The sequence below is a fragment of the Leuresthes tenuis genome, unplaced genomic scaffold (genome assembly GCF_036924035.1).
Source record: "Leuresthes tenuis unplaced genomic scaffold, fLeuTen1.0.hap1 SCAF_165, whole genome shotgun sequence".
Classification (NCBI taxonomy): domain Eukaryota; kingdom Metazoa; phylum Chordata; class Actinopteri; order Atheriniformes; family Atherinopsidae; genus Leuresthes; species Leuresthes tenuis.
The window spans coordinates 25,986-52,164 of NW_027325519.1; the positions used below are offsets into that span (position 1 = coordinate 25,986).

General features: G+C 46.5%; 2 non-coding genes and 62 pseudogenes across 2 annotated transcripts; all 64 read left to right on the forward strand.

The window, feature by feature from the left end:
* The first annotated feature begins 192 nt into the window (after nucleotides 1-192).
* On the forward strand, nucleotides 193-311 carry LOC140287750 (5S ribosomal RNA; annotated as a pseudogene).
* Nucleotides 312-580: 269 nt separating this feature from the next.
* LOC140287867 (5S ribosomal RNA) lies at nucleotides 581-699 on the forward strand (annotated as a pseudogene).
* A 269-nt stretch (nucleotides 700-968) lies between these two features.
* LOC140287722 (5S ribosomal RNA) lies at nucleotides 969-1,087 on the forward strand (annotated as a pseudogene).
* Nucleotides 1,088-1,359: 272 nt separating this feature from the next.
* LOC140287877 (5S ribosomal RNA) lies at nucleotides 1,360-1,478 on the forward strand (annotated as a pseudogene).
* A 269-nt stretch (nucleotides 1,479-1,747) lies between these two features.
* LOC140287774 (5S ribosomal RNA) lies at nucleotides 1,748-1,866 on the forward strand (annotated as a pseudogene).
* Nucleotides 1,867-2,138: 272 nt separating this feature from the next.
* Nucleotides 2,139-2,257, forward strand: LOC140287730 (5S ribosomal RNA; annotated as a pseudogene).
* Nucleotides 2,258-2,529: 272 nt separating this feature from the next.
* On the forward strand, nucleotides 2,530-2,648 carry LOC140287775 (5S ribosomal RNA; annotated as a pseudogene).
* A 269-nt stretch (nucleotides 2,649-2,917) lies between these two features.
* On the forward strand, nucleotides 2,918-3,036 carry LOC140287828 (5S ribosomal RNA). The gene has a single exon (XR_011911829.1). It is a non-coding gene; the product is annotated as a 5S ribosomal RNA (ribosomal RNA).
* A 269-nt stretch (nucleotides 3,037-3,305) lies between these two features.
* Nucleotides 3,306-3,424, forward strand: LOC140287796 (5S ribosomal RNA; annotated as a pseudogene).
* Nucleotides 3,425-3,693: 269 nt separating this feature from the next.
* On the forward strand, nucleotides 3,694-3,812 carry LOC140287854 (5S ribosomal RNA; annotated as a pseudogene).
* A 269-nt stretch (nucleotides 3,813-4,081) lies between these two features.
* LOC140287859 (5S ribosomal RNA) lies at nucleotides 4,082-4,200 on the forward strand (annotated as a pseudogene).
* Nucleotides 4,201-4,469: 269 nt separating this feature from the next.
* On the forward strand, nucleotides 4,470-4,588 carry LOC140287816 (5S ribosomal RNA; annotated as a pseudogene).
* A 269-nt stretch (nucleotides 4,589-4,857) lies between these two features.
* On the forward strand, nucleotides 4,858-4,976 carry LOC140287757 (5S ribosomal RNA; annotated as a pseudogene).
* Nucleotides 4,977-5,245: 269 nt separating this feature from the next.
* LOC140287791 (5S ribosomal RNA) lies at nucleotides 5,246-5,364 on the forward strand (annotated as a pseudogene).
* A 269-nt stretch (nucleotides 5,365-5,633) lies between these two features.
* Nucleotides 5,634-5,752, forward strand: LOC140287751 (5S ribosomal RNA; annotated as a pseudogene).
* A 269-nt stretch (nucleotides 5,753-6,021) lies between these two features.
* On the forward strand, nucleotides 6,022-6,140 carry LOC140287868 (5S ribosomal RNA; annotated as a pseudogene).
* Nucleotides 6,141-6,409: 269 nt separating this feature from the next.
* On the forward strand, nucleotides 6,410-6,528 carry LOC140287723 (5S ribosomal RNA; annotated as a pseudogene).
* A 272-nt stretch (nucleotides 6,529-6,800) lies between these two features.
* On the forward strand, nucleotides 6,801-6,919 carry LOC140287878 (5S ribosomal RNA; annotated as a pseudogene).
* Nucleotides 6,920-7,188: 269 nt separating this feature from the next.
* Nucleotides 7,189-7,307, forward strand: LOC140287777 (5S ribosomal RNA; annotated as a pseudogene).
* Nucleotides 7,308-7,579: 272 nt separating this feature from the next.
* Nucleotides 7,580-7,698, forward strand: LOC140287731 (5S ribosomal RNA; annotated as a pseudogene).
* A 272-nt stretch (nucleotides 7,699-7,970) lies between these two features.
* Nucleotides 7,971-8,089, forward strand: LOC140287778 (5S ribosomal RNA; annotated as a pseudogene).
* A 269-nt stretch (nucleotides 8,090-8,358) lies between these two features.
* On the forward strand, nucleotides 8,359-8,477 carry LOC140287706 (5S ribosomal RNA). The gene has a single exon (XR_011911827.1). It is a non-coding gene; the product is annotated as a 5S ribosomal RNA (ribosomal RNA).
* Nucleotides 8,478-8,746: 269 nt separating this feature from the next.
* LOC140287799 (5S ribosomal RNA) lies at nucleotides 8,747-8,865 on the forward strand (annotated as a pseudogene).
* A 269-nt stretch (nucleotides 8,866-9,134) lies between these two features.
* On the forward strand, nucleotides 9,135-9,253 carry LOC140287874 (5S ribosomal RNA; annotated as a pseudogene).
* Nucleotides 9,254-9,522: 269 nt separating this feature from the next.
* LOC140287833 (5S ribosomal RNA) lies at nucleotides 9,523-9,641 on the forward strand (annotated as a pseudogene).
* A 269-nt stretch (nucleotides 9,642-9,910) lies between these two features.
* On the forward strand, nucleotides 9,911-10,029 carry LOC140287726 (5S ribosomal RNA; annotated as a pseudogene).
* A 269-nt stretch (nucleotides 10,030-10,298) lies between these two features.
* Nucleotides 10,299-10,417, forward strand: LOC140287720 (5S ribosomal RNA; annotated as a pseudogene).
* Nucleotides 10,418-11,074: 657 nt separating this feature from the next.
* LOC140287800 (5S ribosomal RNA) lies at nucleotides 11,075-11,193 on the forward strand (annotated as a pseudogene).
* Nucleotides 11,194-11,462: 269 nt separating this feature from the next.
* On the forward strand, nucleotides 11,463-11,580 carry LOC140287829 (5S ribosomal RNA; annotated as a pseudogene).
* Nucleotides 11,581-11,849: 269 nt separating this feature from the next.
* LOC140287823 (5S ribosomal RNA) lies at nucleotides 11,850-11,968 on the forward strand (annotated as a pseudogene).
* A 237-nt stretch (nucleotides 11,969-12,205) lies between these two features.
* LOC140287752 (5S ribosomal RNA) lies at nucleotides 12,206-12,324 on the forward strand (annotated as a pseudogene).
* A 269-nt stretch (nucleotides 12,325-12,593) lies between these two features.
* Nucleotides 12,594-12,712, forward strand: LOC140287801 (5S ribosomal RNA; annotated as a pseudogene).
* Nucleotides 12,713-12,981: 269 nt separating this feature from the next.
* LOC140287860 (5S ribosomal RNA) lies at nucleotides 12,982-13,100 on the forward strand (annotated as a pseudogene).
* A 660-nt stretch (nucleotides 13,101-13,760) lies between these two features.
* Nucleotides 13,761-13,879, forward strand: LOC140287724 (5S ribosomal RNA; annotated as a pseudogene).
* Nucleotides 13,880-14,148: 269 nt separating this feature from the next.
* LOC140287713 (5S ribosomal RNA) lies at nucleotides 14,149-14,267 on the forward strand (annotated as a pseudogene).
* A 269-nt stretch (nucleotides 14,268-14,536) lies between these two features.
* Nucleotides 14,537-14,655, forward strand: LOC140287711 (5S ribosomal RNA; annotated as a pseudogene).
* Nucleotides 14,656-14,924: 269 nt separating this feature from the next.
* On the forward strand, nucleotides 14,925-15,043 carry LOC140287789 (5S ribosomal RNA; annotated as a pseudogene).
* A 269-nt stretch (nucleotides 15,044-15,312) lies between these two features.
* LOC140287727 (5S ribosomal RNA) lies at nucleotides 15,313-15,431 on the forward strand (annotated as a pseudogene).
* Nucleotides 15,432-16,088: 657 nt separating this feature from the next.
* On the forward strand, nucleotides 16,089-16,207 carry LOC140287768 (5S ribosomal RNA; annotated as a pseudogene).
* A 272-nt stretch (nucleotides 16,208-16,479) lies between these two features.
* Nucleotides 16,480-16,598, forward strand: LOC140287808 (5S ribosomal RNA; annotated as a pseudogene).
* Nucleotides 16,599-16,867: 269 nt separating this feature from the next.
* Nucleotides 16,868-16,986, forward strand: LOC140287725 (5S ribosomal RNA; annotated as a pseudogene).
* A 269-nt stretch (nucleotides 16,987-17,255) lies between these two features.
* On the forward strand, nucleotides 17,256-17,374 carry LOC140287817 (5S ribosomal RNA; annotated as a pseudogene).
* A 269-nt stretch (nucleotides 17,375-17,643) lies between these two features.
* LOC140287836 (5S ribosomal RNA) lies at nucleotides 17,644-17,762 on the forward strand (annotated as a pseudogene).
* Nucleotides 17,763-18,031: 269 nt separating this feature from the next.
* On the forward strand, nucleotides 18,032-18,150 carry LOC140287762 (5S ribosomal RNA; annotated as a pseudogene).
* A 269-nt stretch (nucleotides 18,151-18,419) lies between these two features.
* LOC140287824 (5S ribosomal RNA) lies at nucleotides 18,420-18,538 on the forward strand (annotated as a pseudogene).
* A 269-nt stretch (nucleotides 18,539-18,807) lies between these two features.
* On the forward strand, nucleotides 18,808-18,926 carry LOC140287769 (5S ribosomal RNA; annotated as a pseudogene).
* Nucleotides 18,927-19,195: 269 nt separating this feature from the next.
* Nucleotides 19,196-19,314, forward strand: LOC140287779 (5S ribosomal RNA; annotated as a pseudogene).
* A 272-nt stretch (nucleotides 19,315-19,586) lies between these two features.
* LOC140287741 (5S ribosomal RNA) lies at nucleotides 19,587-19,705 on the forward strand (annotated as a pseudogene).
* Nucleotides 19,706-19,974: 269 nt separating this feature from the next.
* LOC140287869 (5S ribosomal RNA) lies at nucleotides 19,975-20,093 on the forward strand (annotated as a pseudogene).
* Nucleotides 20,094-20,362: 269 nt separating this feature from the next.
* LOC140287712 (5S ribosomal RNA) lies at nucleotides 20,363-20,481 on the forward strand (annotated as a pseudogene).
* A 269-nt stretch (nucleotides 20,482-20,750) lies between these two features.
* On the forward strand, nucleotides 20,751-20,869 carry LOC140287780 (5S ribosomal RNA; annotated as a pseudogene).
* Nucleotides 20,870-21,141: 272 nt separating this feature from the next.
* On the forward strand, nucleotides 21,142-21,260 carry LOC140287742 (5S ribosomal RNA; annotated as a pseudogene).
* A 269-nt stretch (nucleotides 21,261-21,529) lies between these two features.
* Nucleotides 21,530-21,648, forward strand: LOC140287870 (5S ribosomal RNA; annotated as a pseudogene).
* Nucleotides 21,649-21,917: 269 nt separating this feature from the next.
* On the forward strand, nucleotides 21,918-22,036 carry LOC140287714 (5S ribosomal RNA; annotated as a pseudogene).
* Nucleotides 22,037-22,305: 269 nt separating this feature from the next.
* LOC140287763 (5S ribosomal RNA) lies at nucleotides 22,306-22,424 on the forward strand (annotated as a pseudogene).
* A 269-nt stretch (nucleotides 22,425-22,693) lies between these two features.
* Nucleotides 22,694-22,812, forward strand: LOC140287753 (5S ribosomal RNA; annotated as a pseudogene).
* A 269-nt stretch (nucleotides 22,813-23,081) lies between these two features.
* LOC140287803 (5S ribosomal RNA) lies at nucleotides 23,082-23,200 on the forward strand (annotated as a pseudogene).
* A 272-nt stretch (nucleotides 23,201-23,472) lies between these two features.
* Nucleotides 23,473-23,591, forward strand: LOC140287811 (5S ribosomal RNA; annotated as a pseudogene).
* A 269-nt stretch (nucleotides 23,592-23,860) lies between these two features.
* LOC140287737 (5S ribosomal RNA) lies at nucleotides 23,861-23,979 on the forward strand (annotated as a pseudogene).
* Nucleotides 23,980-24,248: 269 nt separating this feature from the next.
* Nucleotides 24,249-24,367, forward strand: LOC140287818 (5S ribosomal RNA; annotated as a pseudogene).
* Nucleotides 24,368-24,636: 269 nt separating this feature from the next.
* Nucleotides 24,637-24,755, forward strand: LOC140287837 (5S ribosomal RNA; annotated as a pseudogene).
* A 269-nt stretch (nucleotides 24,756-25,024) lies between these two features.
* On the forward strand, nucleotides 25,025-25,143 carry LOC140287848 (5S ribosomal RNA; annotated as a pseudogene).
* Nucleotides 25,144-25,412: 269 nt separating this feature from the next.
* On the forward strand, nucleotides 25,413-25,531 carry LOC140287825 (5S ribosomal RNA; annotated as a pseudogene).
* A 269-nt stretch (nucleotides 25,532-25,800) lies between these two features.
* On the forward strand, nucleotides 25,801-25,919 carry LOC140287770 (5S ribosomal RNA; annotated as a pseudogene).
* Nucleotides 25,920-26,179: the final 260 nt, after the last annotated feature.

A 26,179-nucleotide genomic window follows, 5' to 3' on the forward strand; every position in this document is an offset into this window, starting at 1 on the left:
TCTTCAGCTGCTGCTGCTTTGTTGGCTGACACGAAGTGATCTGAGAGTCTCAGTTTCAGTTGCAGATAATGATCACATCAGAGAAGATGATTTGCCCGCTACACATCAGCCTTTCTCGGCAATTATCTGGTTGCATAGAGGAACCGTATGATTCCAGTACCTATATAATGCACATTTGTCAGAGACATTGTTGCTTACGGCCACACCACCCTGAATAAGCCCGACCTCGTCTGATCTCGGACGCCAAGCAGGGTTGTACCTGGTTAGTACTTGGATGGGAGACAGCTTGGGAATACCAGGTGCTGTAAGCTTTCTCTCTTCTCTCTACCACCTGCATGTCTTTTGTTGCAACGTCTGATCACCCTGTGACACGTGAAGAAGTTAGTCATCTTCAGCTGCTGCTGCTTTGTTGATAGACACGAGGTGATCTGAGAGTCTCAGTTTCAGCTGCAGAGAATAATCACATCAAGGAGGAAGATGAACCCACTACAAGTCAGCCTTTTTCGGCAATTATCTGGTTATACAGAGGAAGTGTATGATTCCAGTACCTATATAATGCACATTTGTCACCAAAATTGTTGCTTATGGCCACACCACCCTGAATAAGCCCAACCTCGTCTGATCTCGGAAGCCAAGCAGGGTTGGGCCTGGTTAGTACTTGAATGGGAGACTGCTTGGGAATACCAGGTGCCTTAAGCTTTTTCTCTTCTCTCTACCACCTGCATGTCTTTTGTTGCAACGTCTGATCACCCTGTGACACATGAGGAAGTTGGTTATCTTCATTTTCTGCTGCTTTGTTGGCAGACACGAAGTGATCTGAGAGTCTCAGTTTCAGCTGAAGAGAATAATCACATCAAGGAGGAAGATGAACCCACTACAAGTCAGCCTTTTTCGGCAATTATCTGGTTACACAGAGGAAGTGTATGATTCCAGTACCTATATAATGCACAATTGTCACCGATATTTTTGCTTACGGCCACACCACCCTGAATAAGCCCGACCTCGTCTGATCTCGGAAGCCAAGCACGGTTGGGCCTGGTTAGTACTTGAATGGGAGACCGCTTTGGAATACCAGGTACCTTAAGCTTTTTCTCTTCTCTCTACCACCTGCATGTCTTTTGTTGCAACGTCTGATCACCCTGTGACACATGAGGAAGTTGGTCATCTTCAGCTTCTGCTGCTTTGTTGGCAGACACGAAGTGATCTGAGAGTCTCATGTTCAGCTGGAGAAAATTATCACGTCAGGGAAGAAGATGATTTGCCCGCTACACATCAGCCTTTCTCAGCAATTATCTGGTTGCATAGAGGAACCGTATGATTCCAGTACCTATATAATGCACATTTGTCAGAGACATTGTTGCTTACGGCCACACCACCCTGAATAAGCCCGACCTCGTCTGATCTCGGAAGCCAAGCAGGGTTGTACCTGGTTAGTACTTGGATAGGAGACAGCTTGGGAATACCAGGTGCTGTAAGCTTTTTCTCTTCTCTCTACCACCTGCATGTCTTTTGTTGCAACGTCTGATCACCCTGTGACACGTGAAGAAGTTGGTCATCTTCAGCTGCTGCTGCTTTGTTGATAGACACGAGGTGATCTGAGAGTCTCAGTTTCAGTTGCAGAGAATGATCACATCAGAGAAGATGATTTGTCCGCTACACATCAGCCTTTCTCGGCAATTATCTGGTTGCATAGAGGAACCGTATGATTCCAGTACCTATATAATGCACATTTGTCAGAGACATTGTTGCTTACGGCCACACCACCCTGAATAAGCCCGACCTCGTCTGATCTCGGACGCCAAGCAGGGTTGTACCTGGTTAGTACTTGGATAGGAGTCAGCTTGGGAATACCAGGTGCTGTAAGCTTTTTCTCTTCTCTCTACCACCTGCATGTCTTTTGTTGCAACGTCTGATCACCCTGTGACACATGAGGAAGTTGGTCATCTTCAGCTGCTGCTGCTGCTTTGTTGGCAGACATGAAGTGATCTGAGAGTCTCAGTTTCAGCTCCAGAGAATAATCACATCAAGGAGGAAGATGAACCCACTACAAGTCAGCCTTTTTCGGCAATTATCTGGTTATACAGAGGAAGTGTATGATTCCAGTACCTATATAATGCACATTTGTCACCGATATTGTTGCTTACGGCCACACCACCCTGAATAAGTCCGACCTCGTCTGATCTCGGAAGCCAAGCACGGTTGGGCCTGGTTAGTACTTGAATGGGAGACCGCTTGGGAATACCAGGTACCTTAAGCTTTTTCTCTTCTCTCTACCACCTGCATGTCTTTTGTTGCAACGTCTGATCACCCTGTGACACATGAGGAAGTTGGTCATCTTCAGCTTCTGCTGCTTTGTTGGCAGACACGAAGTGATCTGAGAGTCTCATGTTCAGCTGGAGAAAATTATCACGTCAGGGAAGAAGATGATTTGCCCGCTACACATCAGCCTTTCTCGGCGATTATCTGGTTGCATAGAGGAACCGTATGATTCCAGTACCTATATAATGCACATTTGTCAGAGACATTGTTGCTTACGGCCACACCACCCTGAATAAGCCCGACCTCGTCTGATCTCGGACGCCAAGCAGGGTTGTACCTGGTTAGTACTTGGATAGGAGTCAGCTTGGGAATACCAGGTGCTGTAAGCTTTTTCTCTTCTCTCTACCACCTGCATGTCTTTTGTTGCAACGTCTGATCACCCTGTGACACGTGAAGAAGTTGGTCATCTTCAGCTGCTGCTGCTTTGTTGATAGACACGAGGTGATCTGAGAGTCTCAGTTTCAGCTCCAGAGAATAATCACATCAAGGAGGAAGATGAATCCACTACAAGTCAGCCTTTTTCGGCAATTATCTGGTTATACAGAGGAAGTGTATGATTCCAGTACCTATATAATGCACATTTGTCACCGATATTGTTGCTTACGGCCACACCACCCTGAATAAGCCCAACCTCGTCTGATCTCGGAAGCCAAGCAGGGTTGGGCCTGGTTAGTACTTGAATGGGAGACCGCTTGGGAATACCAGGTGCTGTAAGCTTTTTCTCTTCTCTCTACCACCTGCATGTCTTTTGTTGCAACGTCTGATCACCCTGTGACACATGAGGAAGTTGGCCATCTTCAGCTGCTGCTGCTTTGTTGGAAGACACGAAGTGATCTGAGAGTCTCAGTTTCAGCTAAAGAGAATAATCACTTCAGGGAAGAAGATGTGCCCACTACAGATCAGCCTTTCTCAGCAATTATCTGGTTACATAGAGGAACCGTATGATTCCTGTACTTATATAATGCACATTTGTCAGACACATTGTTGCTTACGGCCACACCACCCTGAACATGCCCGACCTCGTCTGATCTCGGAAGCCAAGCAGGGTTGAACCTCCTTAGTACTTGTATGGGAGACTGCTTGGGAATACCAGGTGCTGTAAGCTTCTTCTCTTCTCTCTACCACCTGCATGTCTTTTGTTGCAACGTCTGATCACCCTGTGACACATGAGGAAGTTGGTCATCTTCAGCTGCTGCTGCTTTGTTGGCTGACACGAAGTGATCTGAGAGTCTCAGTTTAAGTTGCAGAGAATGATCACATCAGAGAAGATGATTTGCCCGCTACACATCAGCCTTTCTCGGCAATTATCTGGTTGCATAGAGGAACCATATGATTCCAGTACCTATATAATGCACATTTGTCAGAGACATTGTTGCTTACGGCCACACCACCCTGAACATGCCCGACCTCGTCTGATCTCGGAAGCCAAGGAGGGTTGGGCCTGGTTAGTACTTGAATGGGAGACTGCTTGGGAATACCAGGTGCCTTAAGCTTTTTCTCTTCTCTCTACCACCTGCATGTCTTTTGTTGCAACGTCTGATCACCCTGTGACACATGAGGAAGTTGGTCATCTTCATTTTCTGCTGCTTTGTTGGCAGACACGAAGTGATCTGAGAGTCTCAGTTTCAGCTGAAGAGAATAATCACATCAAGGAGGAAGATGAACCCACTACAAGTCAGCCTTTTTCGGCAATTATCTGGTTACACAGAGGAAGTGTATGATTCCAGTACCTATATAATGCACAATTGTCACCGATATTTTTGCTTACGGCCACACCACCCTGAATAAGCCCGACCTCGTCTGATCTCGGAAGCCAAGCACGGTTGGGCCTGGTTAGTACTTGAATGGGAGACCGCTTGGGAATACCAGGTACCTTAAGCTTTTTCTCTTCTCTCTACCACCTGCATGTCTTTTGTTGCAACGTCTGATCACCCTGTGACACATGAGGAAGATGGTCATCTTCAGCTTCTGCTGCTTTGTTGGCAGACACGAAGTGATCTGAGAGTCTCATGTTCAGCTGGAGAAAATTATCACGTCAGGGAAGAAGATGTGCCCACTACAGATCAGCCTTTCTCAGCAATTATCTGGTTACATAGAGGAACCGTATGATTCCAGTACCTATATAATGCACATTTGTCACAGAAATTGTTCCTTACGGCCACACCACCCTGAATAAGCCCGACCTCGTCTGATCTCGGAAGCCAAGGAGGGTTGGGCCTGGTTAGTACTTTAATGGGAGACTGCTTAGGAATACCAGGTTCTGTAAGCGTTTTCTCTTCTCTCTACAACCTGCATGTCTTTTGTTGCAACGTCTGATCACCCTGTGACACATGAGGAAGTTGGTCATCTTCAGCTGCTGCTGCTTTGTTGGCAGACACGAAGTGATCTGAGAGTCTCAGTTTCAGCTGCAGAGAATAATCACATCAGGGAAGAAGATGTGCCCATAACACGTCAGCCTTTCTCTGCAATTATCTGGTTACATAGAGGAAGTGTATGATTCCAGTACCTATATAATGCACATTTGTCACAGAAATTGTTCCTTATGGCCACACCACCCTGAATAAGCCCGACCTCGTCTGATCTCGGAAGCCAAGGAGGGTTGGGCCTGGTTAGTACTTTAATGGGAGACTGCTTGGGAATACCAGGTGCTGTAAGCGTTTTCTCTTCTCTCTACAACCTGCATGTCTTTTGTTGCAACGTCTGATCACCCTGTGACACATGAGGAAGTTGGCCATCTTCAGCTGCTGCTGCTTTGTTGGAAGACACGAAGTGATCTGAGAGTCTCAGTTTCAGCAAAAGAGAATAATCACTTCAGGGAAGAAGATGTGCCCACTACAGATCAGCCTTTCTCAGCAATTATCTGGTTACATAGAGGAACCGTATGATTCCTGTACTTATATAATGCACATTTGTCAGACACATTGTTGCTTACGGCCACACCACCCTGAACATGCCCGACCTCGTCTGATCTCGGAAGCCAAGCAGGGCTGAACCTCCTTAGTACTTGGGTGGGAGACTGCTTGGGAATACCAGGTGCTGTAAGCTTCTTCTCTTCTCTCTACCACCTGCATGTCTTTTGTTGCAACTCCTGATCACCCTGTGACACATGAGGAAGTTGGTCATCTTCAGCTGCTGCTGCTTTGTTGGCTGACACGAAGTGATCTGAGAGTCTCAGTTTCAGTTGCAGATAATGATCACATCAGAGAAGATGATTTGCCCGCTACACATCAGCCTTTCTCGGCAATTATCTGGTTGCATAGAGGAACCGTATGATTCCAGTACCTATATAATGCACATTTGTCAGAGACATTGTTGCTTACGGCCACACCACCCTGAATAAGCCCGACCTCGTCTGATCTCGGACGCCAAGCAGGGTTGTACCTGGTTAGTACTTGGATGGGAGACAGCTTGGGAATACCAGGTGCTGTAAGCTTTCTCTCTTCTCTCTACCACCTGCATGTCTTTTGTTGCAACGTCTGATCACCCTGTGACACGTGAAGAAGTTAGTCATCTTCAGCTGCTGCTGCTTTGTTGATAGACACGAGGTGATCTGAGAGTCTCAGTTTCAGCTGCAGAGAATAATCACATCAAGGAGGAAGATGAACCCACTACAAGTCAGCCTTTTTCGGCAATTATCTGGTTATACAGAGGAAGTGTATGATTCCAGTACCTATATAATGCACATTTGTCACCAAAATTGTTGCTTATGGCCACACCACCCTGAATAAGCCCAACCTCGTCTGATCTCGGAAGCCAAGCAGGGTTGGGCCTGGTTAGTACTTGAATGGGAGACTGCTTGGGAATACCAGGTGCCTTAAGCTTTTTCTCTTCTCTCTACCACCTGCATGTCTTTTGTTGCAACGTCTGATCACCCTGTGACACATGAGGAAGTTGGTTATCTTCATTTTCTGCTGCTTTGTTGGCAGACACGAAGTGATCTGAGAGTCTCAGTTTCAGCTGAAGAGAATAATCACATCAAGGAGGAAGATGAACCCACTACAAGTCAGCCTTTTTCGGCAATTATCTGGTTACACAGAGGAAGTGTATGATTCCAGTACCTATATAATGCACAATTGTCACCGATATTTTTGCTTACGGCCACACCACCCTGAATAAGCCCGACCTCGTCTGATCTCGGAAGCCAAGCACGGTTGGGCCTGGTTAGTACTTGAATGGGAGACCGCTTTGGAATACCAGGTACCTTAAGCTTTTTCTCTTCTCTCTACCACCTGCATGTCTTTTGTTGCAACGTCTGATCACCCTGTGACACATGAGGAAGTTGGTCATCTTCAGCTTCTGCTGCTTTGTTGGCAGACACGAAGTGATCTGAGAGTCTCATGTTCAGCTGGAGAAAATTATCACGTCAGGGAAGAAGATGATTTGCCCGCTACACATCAGCCTTTCTCAGCAATTATCTGGTTGCATAGAGGAACCGTATGATTCCAGTACCTATATAATGCACATTTGTCAGAGACATTGTTGCTTACGGCCACACCACCCTGAATAAGCCCGACCTCGTCTGATCTCGGAAGCCAAGCAGGGTTGTACCTGGTTAGTACTTGGATAGGAGACAGCTTGGGAATACCAGGTGCTGTAAGCTTTTTCTCTTCTCTCTACCACCTGCATGTCTTTTGTTGCAACGTCTGATCACCCTGTGACACGTGAAGAAGTTGGTCATCTTCAGCTGCTGCTGCTTTGTTGATAGACACGAGGTGATCTGAGAGTCTCAGTTTCAGTTGCAGAGAATGATCACATCAGAGAAGATGATTTGTCCGCTACACATCAGCCTTTCTCGGCAATTATCTGGTTGCATAGAGGAACCGTATGATTCCAGTACCTATATAATGCACATTTGTCAGAGACATTGTTGCTTACGGCCACACCACCCTGAATAAGCCCGACCTCGTCTGATCTCGGACGCCAAGCAGGGTTGTACCTGGTTAGTACTTGGATAGGAGTCAGCTTGGGAATACCAGGTGCTGTAAGCTTTTTCTCTTCTCTCTACCACCTGCATGTCTTTTGTTGCAACGTCTGATCACCCTGTGACACATGAGGAAGTTGGTCATCTTCAGCTGCTGCTGCTGCTTTGTTGGCAGACATGAAGTGATCTGAGAGTCTCAGTTTCAGCTCCAGAGAATAATCACATCAAGGAGGAAGATGAACCCACTACAAGTCAGCCTTTTTCGGCAATTATCTGGTTATACAGAGGAAGTGTATGATTCCAGTACCTATATAATGCACATTTGTCACCGATATTGTTGCTTACGGCCACACCACCCTGAATAAGTCCGACCTCGTCTGATCTCGGAAGCCAAGCACGGTTGGGCCTGGTTAGTACTTGAATGGGAGACCGCTTGGGAATACCAGGTACCTTAAGCTTTTTCTCTTCTCTCTACCACCTGCATGTCTTTTGTTGCAACGTCTGATCACCCTGTGACACATGAGGAAGTTGGTCATCTTCAGCTTCTGCTGCTTTGTTGGCAGACACGAAGTGATCTGAGAGTCTCATGTTCAGCTGGAGAAAATTATCACGTCAGGGAAGAAGATGATTTGCCCGCTACACATCAGCCTTTCTCGGCAATTATCTGGTTGCATAGAGGAACCGTATGATTCCAGTACCTATATAATGCACATTTGTCAGAGACATTGTTGCTTACGGCCACACCACCCTGAATAAGCCCGACCTCGTCTGATCTCGGACGCCAAGCAGGGTTGTACCTGGTTAGTACTTGGATAGGAGTCAGCTTGGGAATACCAGGTGCTGTAAGCTTTTTCTCTTCTCTCTACCACCTGCATGTCTTTTGTTGCAACGTCTGATCACCCTGTGACACGTGAAGAAGTTGGTCATCTTCAGCTGCTGCTGCTTTGTTGATAGACACGAGGTGATCTGAGAGTCTCAGTTTCAGCTCCAGAGAATAATCACATCAAGGAGGAAGATGAATCCACTACAAGTCAGCCTTTTTCGGCAATTATCTGGTTATACAGAGGAAGTGTATGATTCCAGTACCTATATAATGCACATTTGTCACCGATATTGTTGCTTACGGCCACACCACCCTGAATAAGCCCGACCTCGTCTGATCTCGGAAGCCAAGCAGGGTTGGGCCTGGTTAGTACTTGAATGGGAGACCGCTTGGGAATACCAGGTGCTGTAAGCTTTTTCTCTTCTCTCTACCACCTGCATGTCTTTTGTTGCAACGTCTGATCACCCTGTGACACATGAGGAAGTTGGCCATCTTCAGCTGCTGCTGCTTTGTTGGAAGACACGAAGTGATCTGAGAGTCTCAGTTTCAGCTAAAGAGAATAATCACTTCAGGGAAGAAGATGTGCCCACTACAGATCAGCCTTTCTCAGCAATTATCTGGTTACATAGAGGAACCGTATGATTCCTGTACTTATATAATGCACATTTGTCAGACACATTGTTGCTTACGGCCACACCACCCTGAACATGCCCGACCTCGTCTGATCTCGGAAGCCAAGCAGGGTTGAACCTCCTTAGTACTTGTATGGGAGACTGCTTGGGAATACCAGGTGCTGTAAGCTTCTTCTCTTCTCTCTACCACCTGCATGTCTTTTGTTGCAACGTCTGATCACCCTGTGACACATGAGGAAGTTGGTCATCTTCAGCTGCTGCTGCTTTGTTGGCTGACACGAAGTGATCTGAGAGTCTCAGTTTAAGTTGCAGAGAATGATCACATCAGAGAAGATGATTTGCCCGCTACACATCAGCCTTTCTCTGCAATTATCTGGTTGCATAGAGGAACCATATGATTCCAGTACCTATATAATGCACATTTGTCAGAGACATTGTTGCTTACGGCCACACCACCCTGAACATGCCCGACCTCGTCTGATCTCGGAAGCCAAGGAGGGTTGGGCCTGGTTAGTACTTAAATGGGAGACCGCTTGGGAATACCAGGAGCTGTAAGCTTTTTGTCTTCTCTCGACCACCTGCATGTCTTTTGTTGCAACGTCTGATCACCCTGTGACACATGACGAAGTTGGTCATCTTCAGCTGCTGCTGCTTTGTTGGCAGACACGAAGTGATCTGAGAGTCTCAGTTTCAGCTGCAGAGAATAATCACATCAGGGAAGAAGATGTGCCCATAACAAGTCAGCCTTTCTCTGCAATTATCTGGTTACATAGAGGAATTGTATGATTCCAGTACCTATATAATGCACATTTGTCACAGAAATTGTTCCTTACGGCCACACCACCCTGAATAAGCCCGACCTCGTCTTATCTCGGAAGCCAAGGAGGGTTGGGCCTGGTTAGTACTTTAATGGGAGACTGCTTGGGAATACCAGGTTCTGTAAGAGTTTTCTCTTCTCTCTACAACCTGCATGTCTTTTGTTGCAACGTCTGATCACCCTGTGACACATGAGGAAGTTGGTCATCTTCAGCTGCTGCTGCTTTGTTGGCAGACACGAAGTGATCTGAGAGTCTCAGTTTCAGCTGCAGAGAATAATCACATCAGGGAAGAAGATGTTTCCATAACAAGTCAGCCTTTCTCTGCAATTATCTGGTTACATAGAGGAAGTGTATGATTCCAGTACCTATATAATGCACATTTGTCACAGAAATTGTTCCTTACGGCCACACCACCCTGAATAAGCCCGACCTCGTCTGATCTCGGAAGCCAAGGAGGGTTGGGCCTGGTTAGTACTTTAATGGGAGACTGCTTGGGAATACCAGGTGCTGTAAGCGTTTTCTCTTCTCTCTACAACCTGCATGTCTTTTGTTGCAACGTCTGATCACCCTGTGACACATGAGGAAGTTGGTCATCTTCAGCAGCTGCTGCTTTGTTGGCAGACACGAAGTGATCTGAGAGTCTCAGTTTCAGCTGAAGAGAATGATCACATCAGAGAAGATGATACACCCGCTACACATCAGCCTTTCTCGGCAATTATCTGGTTGCATAGAGGAACCGTATGATTCCAGTGCCTATATAATGCACATTTGTCAGATACATTGCTGCTTACGGCCACACCACCCTGAACATGCCCGACCTCGTCTGATCTCAGGAGCCAAGCAGGGTTGGTCCTGGTTAGTACTTGAATGGGAGACTGCTTGGGAATACCAGGTGCTGTAAGCGTTTTCTCTTCTCTCTACAACCTGCATGTCTTTTGTTGCAACGTCTGATCACCCTGTGACACATGAGGAAGTTGGTCATCTTCAGCAGCTGCTGCTTTGTTGGCAGACACGAAGTGATCTGAGAGTCTCAGTTTCAGCTGAAGAGAATGATCACATCAGAGAAGATGATATGCCCACTACACATCAGCCTTTCTCGACAATTATCTGGTTTCATAGAGCAAGTGTATGATTCCAGTACCTATATAATTCACATTTGTAACAGATATTGTCGCTTACCGCCACACCACCCTGAATAAGCCCCACCTTGTCTTATCTCGGAAGCCAAGCAGGGTTGGGTCTGGTTTGTACTTCAATGGGAGACTGCTTGGGAATACCAGGTGCTGTAAGCTGTTTCTCTTCTCTCTACCACCTGCATGTGTTTTGTTGCAACGTCTGATCACCCTGTGACACATGAGGAAGTTGGTCATCTTCAGCTGCTGCTGCTTTGTTGGCAGACACGAAGTGATCTAAGAGTCTCAGTTTCAGCTGAAGAGAATGATCACATCAGAGAAGATGATATCCCCACTACACATCAGCCTTTCTCGGCAATTATCTGGTTTCATAGAGGAAGTGTATGATTCCAGTACCTATATAATTCACATTTGTAACAAATATATTTGCTTACCGCCACACCACCCTGAATAAGCCCGACCTCGTCTGATCTCGGACGCCAAGCAGGGTTGTACCTGGTTAGTACTTGGATAGGAGACAGCTTGGGAATACCAGGTGCTGTAAGCTTTTTCTCTTCTCTCGACCACCTGCATGTCTTTTGTTGCAACGTCTGATCACCCTGTGACACGTGAAGAAGTTGGTCATCTTCAGCTCCTGCTGCTTTGTTGGCAGACATGAGGTAATCTGAGAGTCTCAGTTTCAGCTGGAGAGAATAATCACATCAGAGAAGATGATTTGTCCGCTACAAGTCAGCTTTTCTCTGCAATTATTTGGTTGCATAGAGGAACCGTATGATTCCAGTACCTATATAATGCACATTTGTCAGAGACATTGTTGCTTACGGCCACACCACCCTGAATAAGCCCGACCTCGTCTGATCTCGGAAGCCAAGCAGGTTTAGGCCTGCTTAGTATTTGATGGGAGACTGCTTGGGAATACCAGGTGCTGTAAGCTTTTTCTCTTCTCTCTACCACCTGCATGTCTTTTGTTGCAACGTCTGATCACCCTGTGACACGTGAAGAAGCTGGTCATCTTCAGCTGCTGCTGCTTTGTTGATAGACACGAGGTGATCTGAGAGTCTCAGTTTCAGCTCCAGAGAATAATCACATCAAGGAGGAAGATGAACCCACTATAAGTCAGCCTTTTTCGGCAATTATCTGGTTATACAGAGGAAGTGTATGATTCCAGTACCTATATAATGCACATTTGTCACCGATATTGTTGCTTACGGCCACACCACCCTGAATAAGCCCAACCTCGTCTGATCTCGGAAGCCAAGCAGGGTTGGGCCTCCTTAGTACTTGGATGGGAGACTGCTTGGGAATACCAGGTCCTGTAAGCTTCTTCTCTTCTCTCTACCACCTGCATGTCTTTTGTTGCAACTTCTGATCACCCTGTGACACATGAGGAAGTTGGTCATCTTCAGCTGCTGCTGCTTTGTTGGCTGACACGAAGTGATCTGAGAGTCTCAGTTTCAGTTGCAGATAATGATCACATCAGAGAAGATGATTATCTGGTTCCATAGAGGAACCGTATGATTCCAGTACCTATATAATGCACATTTGTCAGAGACATTGTTGCTTACGGCCACACCACCCTGAATAAGCCCGACCTCGTCTGATCTCGGACGCCAAGCAGGGTTGTACCTGGTTAGTACTTGGATGGGAGACAGCTTGGGAATACCAGGTGCTGTAAGCTTTTTCTCTTCTCTCTACCACCTGCATGTCTTTTGTTGCAACTTCTGATCACCCTGTGACACGTGAAGAAGTTGGTCATCTTCAGCTGCTGCTGCTTTGTTGGCTGACACGAAGTGATCTGAGAGTCTCAGTTTCAGTTGCAGATAATGATCACATCAGAGAAGATGATTTCCCCGCTACACATCAGCCTTTCTCGGCAATTATCTGGTTGCATAGAGGAACCGTATGATTCCAGTACCTATATAATGCACATTTGTCAGAGACATTGTTGCTTACGGCCACACCACCCTGAATAAGCCCGACCTCGTCTGACCTCGGACGCCAAGCAGGGTTGTACCTGGTTAGTACTTGGATGGGAGACAGCTTGGGAATACCAGGTGCTGTACGCTTTTTCTCTTCTCTCTACCACCTGCATGTCTTTTGTTGCAACGTCTGATCACCCTGTGACACGTGAAGAAGTTAGTCATCTTCAGCTGCTGCTGCTTTGTTGATAGACACGAGGTGATCTGAGAGTCTCAGTTTCAGCTCCAGAGAATAATCACATCAAGGAGGAAGATGAACCCACTACAAGTCAGCCTTTTTCGGCAATTATCTGGTTATACAGAGGAAGTGTATGATTCCAGTACCTATATAATGCACATTTGTCACCGATATTGTTGCTTACGGCCACACCACCCTGAATAAGCCCGACCTCGTCTGATCTCGGAAGCCAAGCACGGTTGGGCCTGGTTAGTACTTGAATGGGAGACCGCTTGGGAATACCAGGTACCTTAAGCTTTTTCTCTTCTCTCTACCACCTGCATGTCTTTTGTTGCAACGTCTGATCACCCTGTGACACATGAGGAAGTTTGTCATCTTCAGCTTCTGCTGCTTTGTTGGCAGACACGAAGTGATCTGAGAGTCTCATGTTCAGCTGGAGAAAATTATCACGTCAGGGAAGAAGATGATTTGCCCGCTACACATCAGCCTTTCTCGGCAATTATCTGGTTGCATAGAGGAACCGTATGATTCCAGTACCTATATAATGCACATTTGTCAGAGACATTGTTGCTTACGGCCACACCACCCTGAATAAGCCCCACCTTGTCTTATCTCGGACGCCAAGCAGGGTTGTACCTGGTTAGTACTTAGATGGGAGTCTGCTTGGGATTACCAGGTGCTGTAAGCTTTTTGTCTTCTCTCGACCACCTGCATGTCTTTTGTTGCAACGTCTGATCACCCTGTGACACATGAGGAAGTTGGTCATCTTCAGCTCCTGCTGCTTTGTTGATAGACACGAGGTGATCTGAGAGTCTCAGTTTCAGTTGCAGAGAATGATCACATCAGAGAAGAAGATGTGCCCACTACAAGTCAGCTTTTCTCTGCAATTATCTGGTTGCATAGAGGAACCGTATGATTCCAGTACCTATATAATGCACATTTGTCACAGACATTGTCGCTTACGGCCACACCACCCTGAATAAGCCCGACCTCGTCTGATCTCGGACGCCAAGCAGGGTTGTACCTGGTTAGTACTTGGATTGGAGTCAGCTTGGGAATACCAGGTGCTGTAAGCTTTTTCTCTTCTCTCTACCACCTGCATGTCTTTTGTTGCAACGTCTGATCACCCTGTGACACATGAGGAAGTTGGTCATCTTCAGCTGCTGCTGCTTTGTTGGCTGACACGAAGTGATCTGAGAGTCTCAGTTTAAGTTGCAGAGAATGATCACATCAGAGAAGATGATTTGCCCGCTACACATCAGCCTTTCTCGGCAATTATCTGGTTGCATAGAGGAACCGTATGATTCCTGTACCTATATAATGCACATTTGTCAGAGACATTGTTGCTTACGGCCACACCACCCTGAACATGCCCGACCTCGTCTGATCTCGGAAGCCAAGGAGGGTTGGGCCTGGTTAGTACTTAAATGGGAGACCGCTTGGGAATACCAGGAGCTGTAAGCTTTTTGTCTTCTCTCGACCACCTGCATGTCTTTTGTTGCAACGTCTGATCACCCTGTGACACATGACGAAGTTGGTCATCTTCAGCTGCTGCTGCTTTGTTGGCAGACACGAAGTGATCTGAGAGTCTCAGTTTCAGCTGCAGAGAATAATCACATCAGGGAAGAAGATGTGCCCATAACAAGTCAGCCTTTCTCTGCAATTATCTGGTTACATAGAGGAATTGTATGATTCCAGTACCTATATAATGCACATTTGTCACAGAAATTGTTCCTTACGGCCACACCACCCTGAATAAGCCCGACCTCGTCTGATCTCGGAAGCCAAGGAGGGTTGGGCCTGGTTAGTACTTAAATGGGAGACCGCTTGGGAATACCAGGAGCTGTAAGCTTTTTGTCTTCTCTCGACCACCTGCATGTCTTTTGTTGCAACGTCTGATCACCCTGTGAGACATGACGAAGTTGGTCATCTTCAGCTGCTGCTGCTTTGTTGGCAGACACGAAGTGATCTGAGAGTCTCAGTTTCAGCTGCAGAGAATAATCACATCAGGGAAGAAGATGTGCCCATAACAAGTCAGCCTTTCTCTGCAATTATCTGGTTACATAGAGGAATTGTATGATTCCAGTACCTATATAATGCACATTTGTCACAGAAATTGTTCCTTACGGCCACACCACCCTGAATAAGCCCGACCTCGTCTGATCTCGGAAGCCAAGGAGGGTTGGGCCTGGTTAGTACTTTAATGGGAGACTGCTTGGGAATACCAGGTTCTGTAAGAGTTTTCTCTTCTCTCTACAACCTGCATGTCTTTTGTTGCAACGTCTGATCACCCTGTGACACATGAGGAAGTTGGTCATCTTCAGCTGCTGCTGCTTTGTTGGCAGACACGAAGTGATCTGAGAGTCTCAGTTTCAGCTGCAGAGAATAATCACATCAGGGAAGAAGATGTTTCCATAACAAGTCAGCCTTTCTCTGCAATTATCTGGTTACATAGAGGAAGTGTATGATTCCAGTACCTATATAATGCACATTTGTCACAGAAATTGTTCCTTACGGCCACACCACCCTGAATAAGCCCGACCTCGTCTGATCTCGGAAGCCAAGGAGGGTTGGGCCTGGTTAGTACTTTAATGGGAGACTGCTTGGGAATACCAGGTGCTGTAAGCGTTTTCTCTTCTCTCTACAACCTGCATGTCTTTTGTTGCAACGTCTGATCACCCTGTGACACATGAGGAAGTTGGTCATCTTCAGCAGCTGCTGCTTTGTTGGCAGACACGAAGTGATCTGAGAGTCTCAGTTTCAGCTGAAGAGAATGATCACATCAGAGAAGATGATATGCCCACTACACATCAGCCTTTCTCGGCAATTATCTGGTTTCATAGAGCAAGTGTATGATTCCAGTACCTATATAATTCACATTTGTAACAGATATTGTCGCTTACCGCCACACCACCCTGAATAAGCCCCACCTTGTCTTATCTCGGAAGCCAAGCAGGGTTGGGTCTGGTTTGTACTTCAATGGGAGACTGCTTGGGAATACCAGGTGCTGTAAGCTGTTTCTCTTCTCTCTACCACCTGCATGTGTTTTGTTGCAACGTCTGATCACCCTGTGACACATGAGGAAGTTGGTCATCTTCAGCTGCTGCTGCTTTGTTGGCAGACATGAGGTAATCTGAGAGTCTCAGTTTCAGCTGGAGAGAATAATCACATCAGAGAAGAAGATGTGCCCACTACAAGTCAGCTTTTCTCTGCAATTATTTGGTTGCATAGAGGAACCGTATGATTCCAGTACCTATATAATGCACATTTGTCACAGACATTGTCGCTTACGGCCAAACCACCCTGAATAAGCCCGACCTCGTCTGATCTCGGAAGCCAAGGAGGGTTGGGCCTAGTTAGTACTTGGATGGAAGACCTCTTGGGAATACCAGGTACCTTAAGCTTTTTCTCTTCTCTCTACCACCTGCATGTCTTTTGTTGCAACGTCTGATCACCCTATGACACATGAGGAAGTTGGTCATCTTCAGCAGCTGCTGCTGCTTTGTTGGCAGACACGAAGTGATCTGAGAGTCTCAGTTTCAGTTGCAGAGAATGATCACATCAGAGAAGATTATTTGCCCGCTACACATCAGCCTTTCTCGGCAATTATCTGGTTGCATAGAGGAACCGTATGATTCCAGTACCTATATAATGCACATTTGTCAGAGACATTGTTGCTTACGGCCACACCACCCTGAAGAAGCCTGACCTCGTCTGATCTCGGACGCCAAGCAGGGTTGTACCTGGTTAGTACTTGGATGGGAGACAGCTTGGGAGTACCAGGTGCTGTAAGCTTTTTCTCTTCTCTCTACCACCTGCATGTGTTTTGTTGCAACGTCTGATCACCCTGTGACACATGAGGAAGTTGGTCATCTTCAGCTGTTGCTGCTTTGTTGGAAGACACGAAGTGATCTGAGAGTCTCAGTTTCAGCTGAAGAGAATAATCACGTCAGGGAAGAAGATGTGCCCACTACACATCAGCCTTTCTCAGCAATTATCTGGTTACATAGAGGAACCGTATGATTCCTGTACTTATATAATGCACATTTGTCACAGACATTGTTGCTTACGGCCACACCACCCTGAATATGCCTGACCTCGTCTGATCTCGGAAGCCAAGCAGAGTTGGGCCTGGTTAGTACTTGGGTGGGAGACCGCTTGAAAATACCAGGTGCTGTAAGCTTTTTCTCTTCTCTCTACCACCTGCATGTCTTTTTTTGCAACGTCTGATCACCCTGTGACACATGAGGAAGTTGGTCATCTTCAGCTGCTGCTGCTTTGTTGGCAGACACAGAGTGATCTGAGAGTCTCAGTTTCAGCTGCAGAGAATAATCACATCAGGGAAGAATATGTGCCCACTACAAGTCAGCCTTTCTCGGCAATTATCTGGTTTCATAGAGGAAGTGTATGATTCCAGTACCTATATAATGCACATTTGTCACAGAAATTGTTCCTTACGGCCACACCACCCTGAATAAGCCTGACCTCGTCTGATCTCGGAAGCCGAGGAGGGTTGGGCCTGGTTAGTACTTTAATGGGAGACTGCTTGGGAATACCAGGTGCTGTAAGCGTTTTCTCTTCTCTCTACAACCTACATGTCTTTTGTTGCAACGTCTGATCACCCTGTGACACATGAGGTATTTGGTCATCTTCAGCTGCGGCTGCTTTGTTGGCAAACACAAAGTGATCTGAGAGTCTCAGTTTCAGCTGAAGAGAATGATCACGTCAGGGAACAAGATGTGCCCACTACACATCAGCCTTTCTCTGCAATTATCTGGTTGCATAGAGGAACCGTATGATTCCAGTACCTATATAATGCACATTTTTCAGAGATATTGTTGCTTACGGCCACACCACCCTGAACATCCCCTTCCTCGTCTGATCTCGGAAGCCAAGCACAGTTGGGCCTGGTTTGTACTTGGATGGAAGACCTCTTGGGAATACCAGGTGCTTTAAGCTTTTTCTCTTCTCTCAACCACCTGCATGTCTTTTGTTGCAATGTCTGATCACCCTGTGACACATGAGGAAGTTGGTCATCTTCAGCTGCTGCTGCTTTGTTGGCAGACACGAAGTGATCTGAGAGTCTCATTTTCAGCTGGAGAGAATTATCACGTCAGGGAACAAGATATGCCCGCTACATATCAGCCTTTCTCTGCAAATATCTGGTTACATAGAGGAACCATATGATTTGATTACCTATATAATGCGCATTTGTCACAGAGATTGTTGCTTACGGCCAAACCACCCTGAATATGTCCAACCTCGTCTGATCTCGGAAGCCAAGGAGGGTTGGGCCTGGTTAGTACTTTGATTGGAGACCGCTTGGGAATACCAGGTGCTGTAAGCTTTTTCTCTTCTCTCTACCACCTGCATGTCTTTTGTTGCAACGTCTGATCACCCTGTGACACATGAGGAAGTTGGTCATCTTCAGCTTCTGCTGCTTTGTTGGCAGACACGAAGTGATCTGAGAGTCTCAGTTTCAGTTGCAGAGAATGATCACATCAGAGAAGATGATTTACCCGCTACACATCAGCCTTTCTCGGCAATTATCTGGTTGCATAGAAGAACCGTATGATTCCAGTACCTATATAATGCACATTTGTCAGAGACATTGTTGCTTACGGCCACACAACCCTGAACATGCCCGACCTCGTCTGATCTCGGAAGCCAAGCACAGTTGGGCCTGGTTTGTACTTGGATGGAAGACCTCTTGGGAATAGGAGGTGCTGTAAGCTTTTTCTCTTCTCTCTACCACCTGCATGTCTTTTGTTGCAACGTCTGATCACCCTGTGACACATGAGGAAGTTGGTCATCTTCAGCTTCTGCTGCTTTGTTGGCAGACACAAAGTGATCTGAGAGTCTCAGTTTCAGCTCGAGAGAATAATCACGTCAGGGAAGAAGATGTGCCCACTACTTATCAGCTTTTCTCGGCAATTATCTGGTTACATAGAGGAACTGTATGATTCCAGTACCTTTATAATGCACATTTGTCACAGTTATGGTTGCTTACCGCCACACCACCCTGAATATGCCCGACCACGTCTGATCTCGGAAGCCAAGCAGGTTTGGGCCTGGTTTGTACTTGGATGGTAGACTCTCTGGGAATGCCAGGTGCTGTAAGCTTTTTCTCTTCTCTCTACCACCTGCATGTCTTTTGTTGCAACGTCTGATCACCCTGTGACACATGAGGAAGTTGGTCATCTTCAGCTACTGCTGCTTTGTTGGCAGACACAAAGTGATCTGAGAGTCTCAGTTTCAGCTGCAGAGAATAATCACGTCAGGGAAGAAGATGTGCCCACTACACATCAGCCTTTCTCGGAAATGATCTGGTTTCATAGAGGAACCGTATGATTCCAGTACCTATATAATGCACATTTGTCAGAGACATTGTTGCTTACGGCCACACCACCCTGAACATGCTCGACCTCGTCTGATCTCGGAAGCCAAGGAGGTTTGGGCCTGGTTAGTACTTGGATAGGAGACCTCTTGGGAATACCAGGTGTGGTAAGCTTTTTCTCTTCTCTCTACCACCTGCATGTCTTTTGTTGCAACGTCTGATCACCCTGTGACACATGAGGAAGTTGGTCATCTTCAGCAGCTGCTGCTGCTTTGTTGGCAGACACGAAGTGATCTGAGAGTCTCAGTTTAAGTTGCAGAGAATGATCACATCAGGGAAGAAGATATGCCCATAACAAGTGAGCCTTTCTCGGAAATTATCTGGTTACATAGAGGAAGTGTATGATTCCAGTACTTATATAATGCACATTTGTCACAGTTATTGTTGCTTACGGCCACACCACCCTGAATATACCCGACCTCGTCTGATCTCGGAAGCCAAGCACGTTTGAGCCTGGTTAGTACTTGGATGGTAGACTGCTTGGGAATACCAGGTGCTGTAAGCGTTTTCTCTTCTCTCTACAACCTGCATGTCTTTTGTTGCAACGTCTGATCACCCTGTGACACATGAGGAAGTTGGTGATCTTCAGCTGCTGCTGCTTTGTTGGCAGACACCAAGTGATCTGAGAGTCTCAGTTTCAGCTGCAGAGAATAATCACATCAGGGAAGAAGATGTGCCCATAACAAGTCAGCCTTTCTCTGCAATTATCTGGTTACATAGAGGAAGTGTATGATTCCAGTACCTATATAATGCACATTTGTCACAGAAATTGTTCCTTACGGCCACACCACCCTGAATATGCCCGACCTCGTCTGATCTCGGAAGCCAAGGAGGGTTGGGCCTGGTTAGTACTTTAATGGGAGACTGCTTGGGAATACCAGGTGCTGTAAGCGTTTTCTCTTCTCTCAACAACCTGCATGTCTTTTGTTGCAACGTCTGATCTCCCTGTGACACATGAGGAAGTTGGTCATCTTCAGCTGCTGCTGCTTTGTTGGCAGACACGAAGTGATCTGAGAGTCTCAGTTTCAGCTGAAGAGAATAATCACGTCAGGGAAGAAGATGTGCCCACTACACATCAGCCTTTCTCAGCAATTATCTGGTTACATAGAGGAACCGTATGATTCCTGTACTTATATAATGCACATTTGTCACAGACATTGTTGCTTACGGCCACACCACCCTCAATATGCCTGACCTCGTCTGATCTCGGAAGCCAAGAAGAGTTGGGCCTGGTTAGTACTTTGGTGGGAGACCGCTTGAAAATACCAGGTGCTGTAAGCTTTTTCTCTTCTCTCTACAACCTGCATGTCTTTTTTTGCAACGTCTGATCACCCTGTGACACATGAGGAAGTTGGTCATCTTCAGCTGCTGCTGCTTTGTTGGCAGACACAAAGTGATCTGAGAGTCTCAGTTTCAGCTGCAGAGAATAATCACGTCAGGGAAGAAGATGTGCCCACTACACATCAGCCTTTCTCGGAAATGATCTGGTTGCATAGAGGAACCGTATGATTCCAGTACCTATATAATGCACATTTGTCAGAGACATTGTTGCTTACGGCCACACCACCCTGAACATGCTCGACCTCGTCTGATCTCGGAAGCCAAGGAGGTTTGGGCCTGGTTAGTACTTGGATAGGAGACCTCTTGGGAATACCAGGTGTGGTAAGCTTTTTCTCTTCTCTCTACCACCTGCATGTCTTTTGTTGCAACGTCTGATCACCCTGTGACACATGAGGAAGTTGGTCATCTTCAGCAGCTGCTGCTGCTTTGTTGGCAGACACGAAGTGATCTGAGAGTCTCAGTTTAAGTTGCAGAGAATGATCACATCAGGGAAGAAGATATGCCCATAACAAGTGAGCCTTTCTCGGCAATTATCTGGTTACATAGAGGAAGTGTATGATTCCAGTACTTATATAATGCACATTTGTCACAGTTATTGTTGCTTACGGCCACACCACCCTGAATATACCCGACCTCGTCTGATCTCGGAAGCCAAGCACGTTTGAGCCTGGTTAGTACTTGGATGGTAGACTGCTTGGGAATACCAGGTGCTGTAAGCGTTTTCTCTTCTCTCTACAACCTGCATGTCTTTTGTTGCAACGTCTGATCACCCTGTGACACATGAGGAAGTTGGTGATCTTCAGCTGCTGCTGCTTTGTTGGCAGACACCAAGTGATCTGAGAGTCTCAGTTTCAGCTGCAGAGAATAATCACATCAGGGAAGAAGATGTGCCCATAACAAGTCAGCCTTTCTCTGCAATTATCTGGTTACATAGAGGAAGTGTATGATTCCAGTACCTATATAATGCACATTTGTCACAGAAATTGTTCCTTACGGCCACACCACCCTGAATATGCCCGACCTCGTCTGATCTCGGAAGCCAAGGAGGGTTGGGCCTGGTTAGTACTTTAATGGGAGACTGCTTGGGAATACCAGGTGCTGTAAGCGTTTTCTCTTCTCTCAACAACCTGCATGTCTTTTGTTGCAACGTCTGATCTCCCTGTGACACATGAGGAAGTTGGTCATCTTCAGCTGCTGCTGCTTTGTTGGCAGACACGAAGTGATCTGAGAGTCTCAGTTTCAGCTGAAGAGAATAATCACGTCAGGGAAGAAGATGTGCCCACTACACATCAGCCTTTCTCAGCAATTATCTGGTTACATAGAGGAACCGTATGATTCCTGTACTTATATAATGCACATTTGTCACAGACATTGTTGCTTACGGCCACACCACCCTCAATATGCCTGACCTCGTCTGATCTCGGAAGCCAAGAAGAGTTGGGCCTGGTTAGTACTTTGGTGGGAGACCGCTTGAAAATACCAGGTGCTGTAAGCTTTTTCTCTTCTCTCTACCACCTGCATGTCTTTTTTTGCAACGTCTGATCACCCTGTGACACATGAGGAAGTTGGTCATCTTCAGCTGCTGCTGCTTTGTTGGCAGACACAGAGTGATCTGAGAGTCTCAGTTTCAGTTGCAGAGAATAATCACATCAGGGAAGAATATGTGCCCACTACAAGTCAGCCTTTCTCGGCAATTATCTGGTTTCATAGAGGAAGTGTATGATTCCAGTACCTATATAATGCACATGTGTCACAGAAATTGTTCCTTACGGCCACACCACCCTGAATAAGCCTGACCTCGTCTGATCTCGGAAGCCAAGGAGGGTTGGGCCTGGTTAGTACTTTAATGGGAGACTGCTTGGGAATACCAGGTGCTGTAAGCGTTTTCTCTTCTCTCTACAACCTGCATGTCTTTTGTTGCAACGTCTGATCACCCTGTGACACATGAGGAAGTTGGCCATCTTCAGCTGCTGCTGCTTTGTTGGAAGACACGAAGTGATCTGAGAGTCTCAGTTTCAGCTGAAGAGAATAATCACGTCAGGGAAGAAGATGTGCCCACTACACATCAGCCTTTCTCAGCAATTATCTGGTTACATAGAGGAACCGTATGATTCCTGTACCTATATAATGCACATTTGTCACAGACATTGTTACTTACGGCCACACCACCCTGAATTTGCCTGACCTCGTCTGATCTCGGAAGCCAAGCAGTGTTGGGCCTGGTTAGTACTTGGGTGGGAGACCTTTTGGGAATACAGGGTGCTGTAAGGTTTTTCTCTTCTCTCTACCACCTGCATGTGTTTTGTTGCAACGTCTGATCACCCTGTGACACATGAGGTATTTGGTCATCTTCAGCTGCGGCTGCTTTGTTGGCAAACACGAAGTGATCTGAGAGTCTCAGTTTCAGCTGAAGAGAATGATCACGTCAGGGAACAAGATGTGCCCACTACACATCAGTCTTTCTCTGCAATTATCTGGTTGCATAGAGGAACCGTATGATTCCAGTACCTATATAATGCACATTTTTCAGAGATATTGTTGCTTACGGCCACACCACCCTGAACATGCCCGCCCTCGTCTGATCTCGGAAGCCAAGCACAGTTGGGCCTGGTTTGTACTTGGATGGAAGACCTTTTGGGAATACCAGGTGCTTTAAGCTTTTTCTCTTCTCTCTACCACCTGCATGTCTTTTGTTGCAACGTCTGATCACCCTATGACACATGAGGAAGTTGGTCATCTTCAGCAGCTGCTGCTGCTTTGTTGGCAGACACGAAGTGATCTGAGAGTCTCAGTTTCAGTTGCAGAGAATGATCACATCAGAGAAGATTATTTGCCCGCTACACATCAGCCTTTCTCGGCAATTATCTGGTTGCATAGAGGAACCGTATGATTCCAGTACCTATATAATGCACATTTGTCAGAGACATTGTTGCTTACGGCCACACCACCCTGAAGAAGCCTGACCTCGTCTGATCTCGGACGCCAAGCAGGGTTGTACCTGGTTAGTACTTGGATGGGAGACAGCTTGGGAGTACCAGGTGCTGTAAGCTTTTTCTCTTCTCTCTACCACCTGCATGTGTTTTGTTGCAACGTCTGATCACCCTGTGACACATGAGGAAGTTGGTCATCTTCAGCTGTTGCTGCTTTGTTGGAAGACACGAAGTGATCTGAGAGTCTCAGTTTCAGCTGAAGAGAATAATCACGTCAGGGAAGAAGATGTGCCCACTACACATCAGCCTTTCTCAGCAATTATCTGGTTACATAGAGGAACCGTATGATTCCTGTACTTATATAATGCACATTTGTCACAGACATTGTTGCTTACGGCCACACCACCCTGAATATGCCTGACCTCGTCTGATCTCGGAAGCCAAGCAGAGTTGGGCCTGGTTAGTACTTGGGTGGGAGACCGCTTGAAAATACCAGGTGCTGTAAGCTTTTTCTCTTCTCTCTACCACCTGCATGTCTTTTTTTGCAACGTCTGATCACCCTGTGACACATGAGGAAGTTGGTCATCTTCAGCTGCTGCTGCTTTGTTGGCAGACACAGAGTGATCTGAGAGTCTCAGTTTCAGCTGCAGAGAATAATCACATCAGGGAAGAATATGTGCCCACTACAAGTCAGCCTTTCTCGGCAATTATCTGGTTTCATAGAGGAAGTGTATGATTCCAGTACCTATATAATGCACATTTGTCACAGAAATTGTTCCTTACGGCCACACCACCCTGAATAAGCCTGACCTCGTCTGATCTCGGAAGCCGAGGAGGGTTGGGCCTGGTTAGTACTTTAATGGGAGACTGCTTGGGAATACCAGGTGCTGTAAGCGTTTTCTCTTCTCTCTACAACCTACATGTCTTTTGTTGCAACGTCTGATCACCCTGTGACACATGAGGTATTTGGTCATCTTCAGCTGCGGCTGCTTTGTTGGCAAACACAAAGTGATCTGAGAGTCTCAGTTTCAGCTGAAGAGAATGATCACGTCAGGGAACAAGATGTGCCCACTACACATCAGCCTTTCTCTGCAATTATCTGGTTGCATAGAGGAACCGTATGATTCCAGTACCTATATAATGCACATTTTTCAGAGATATTGTTGCTTACGGCCACACCACCCTGAACATCCCCTTCCTCGTCTGATCTCGGAAGCCAAGCACAGTTGGGCCTGGTTTGTACTTGGATGGAAGACCTCTTGGGAATACCAGGTGCTTTAAGCTTTTTCTCTTCTCTCAACCACCTGCATGTCTTTTGTTGCAATGTCTGATCACCCTGTGACACATGAGGAAGTTGGTCATCTTCAGCTGCTGCTGCTTTGTTGGCAGACACGAAGTGATCTGAGAGTCTCATTTTCAGCTGGAGAGAATTATCACGTCAGGGAACAAGATATGCCCGCTACATATCAGCCTTTCTCTGCAAATATCTGGTTACATAGAGGAACCATATGATTTGATTACCTATATAATGCGCATTTGTCACAGAGATTGTTGCTTACGGCCAAACCACCCTGAATATGTCCAACCTCGTCTGATCTCGGAAGCCAAGGAGGGTTGGGCCTGGTTAGTACTTTGATGGGAGACCGCTTGGGAATACCAGGTGCTGTAAGCTTTTTCTCTTCTCTCTACCACCTGCATGTCTTTTGTTGCAACGTCTGATCACCCTGTGACACATGAGGAAGTTGGTCATCTTCAGCTTCTGCTGCTTTGTTGGCAGACACGAAGTGATCTGAGAGTCTCAGTTTCAGTTGCAGAGAATGATCACATCAGAGAAGATGATTTACCCGCTACACATCAGCCTTTCTCGGCAATTATCTGGTTGCATAGAAGAACCGTATGATTCCAGTACCTATATAATGCACATTTGTCAGAGACATTGTTGCTTACGGCCACACAACCCTGAACATGCCCGACCTCGTCTGATCTCGGAAGCCAAGCACAGTTGGGCCTGGTTTGTACTTGGATGGAAGACCTCTTGGGAATAGGAGGTGCTGTAAGCTTTTTCTCTTCTCTCTACCACCTGCATGTCTTTTGTTGCAACGTCTGATCACCCTGTGACACATGAGGAAGTTGGTCATCTTCAGCTTCTGCTGCTTTGTTGGCAGACACAAAGTGATCTGAGAGTCTCAGTTTCAGCTCGAGAGAATAATCACGTCAGGGAAGAAGATGTGCCCACTACTTATCAGCTTTTCTCGGCAATTATCTGGTTACATAGAGGAACTGTATGATTCCAGTACCTTTATAATGCACATTTGTCACAGTTATGGTTGCTTACCGCCACACCACCCTGAATATGCCCGACCACGTCTGATCTCGGAAGCCAAGCAGGTTTGGGCCTGGTTTGTACTTGGATGGTAGACTCTCTGGGAATGCCAGGTGCTGTAAGCTTTTTCTCTTCTCTCTACCACCTGCATGTCTTTTGTTGCAACGTCTGATCACCCTGTGACACATGAGGAAGTTGGTCATCTTCAGCTACTGCTGCTTTGTTGGCAGACACAAAGTGATCTGAGAGTCTCAGTTTCAGCTGCAGAGAATAATCACGTCAGGGAAGAAGATGTGCCCACTACACATCAGCCTTTCTCGGAAATGATCTGGTTGCATAGAGGAACCGTATGATTCCAGTACCTATATAATGCACATTTGTCAGA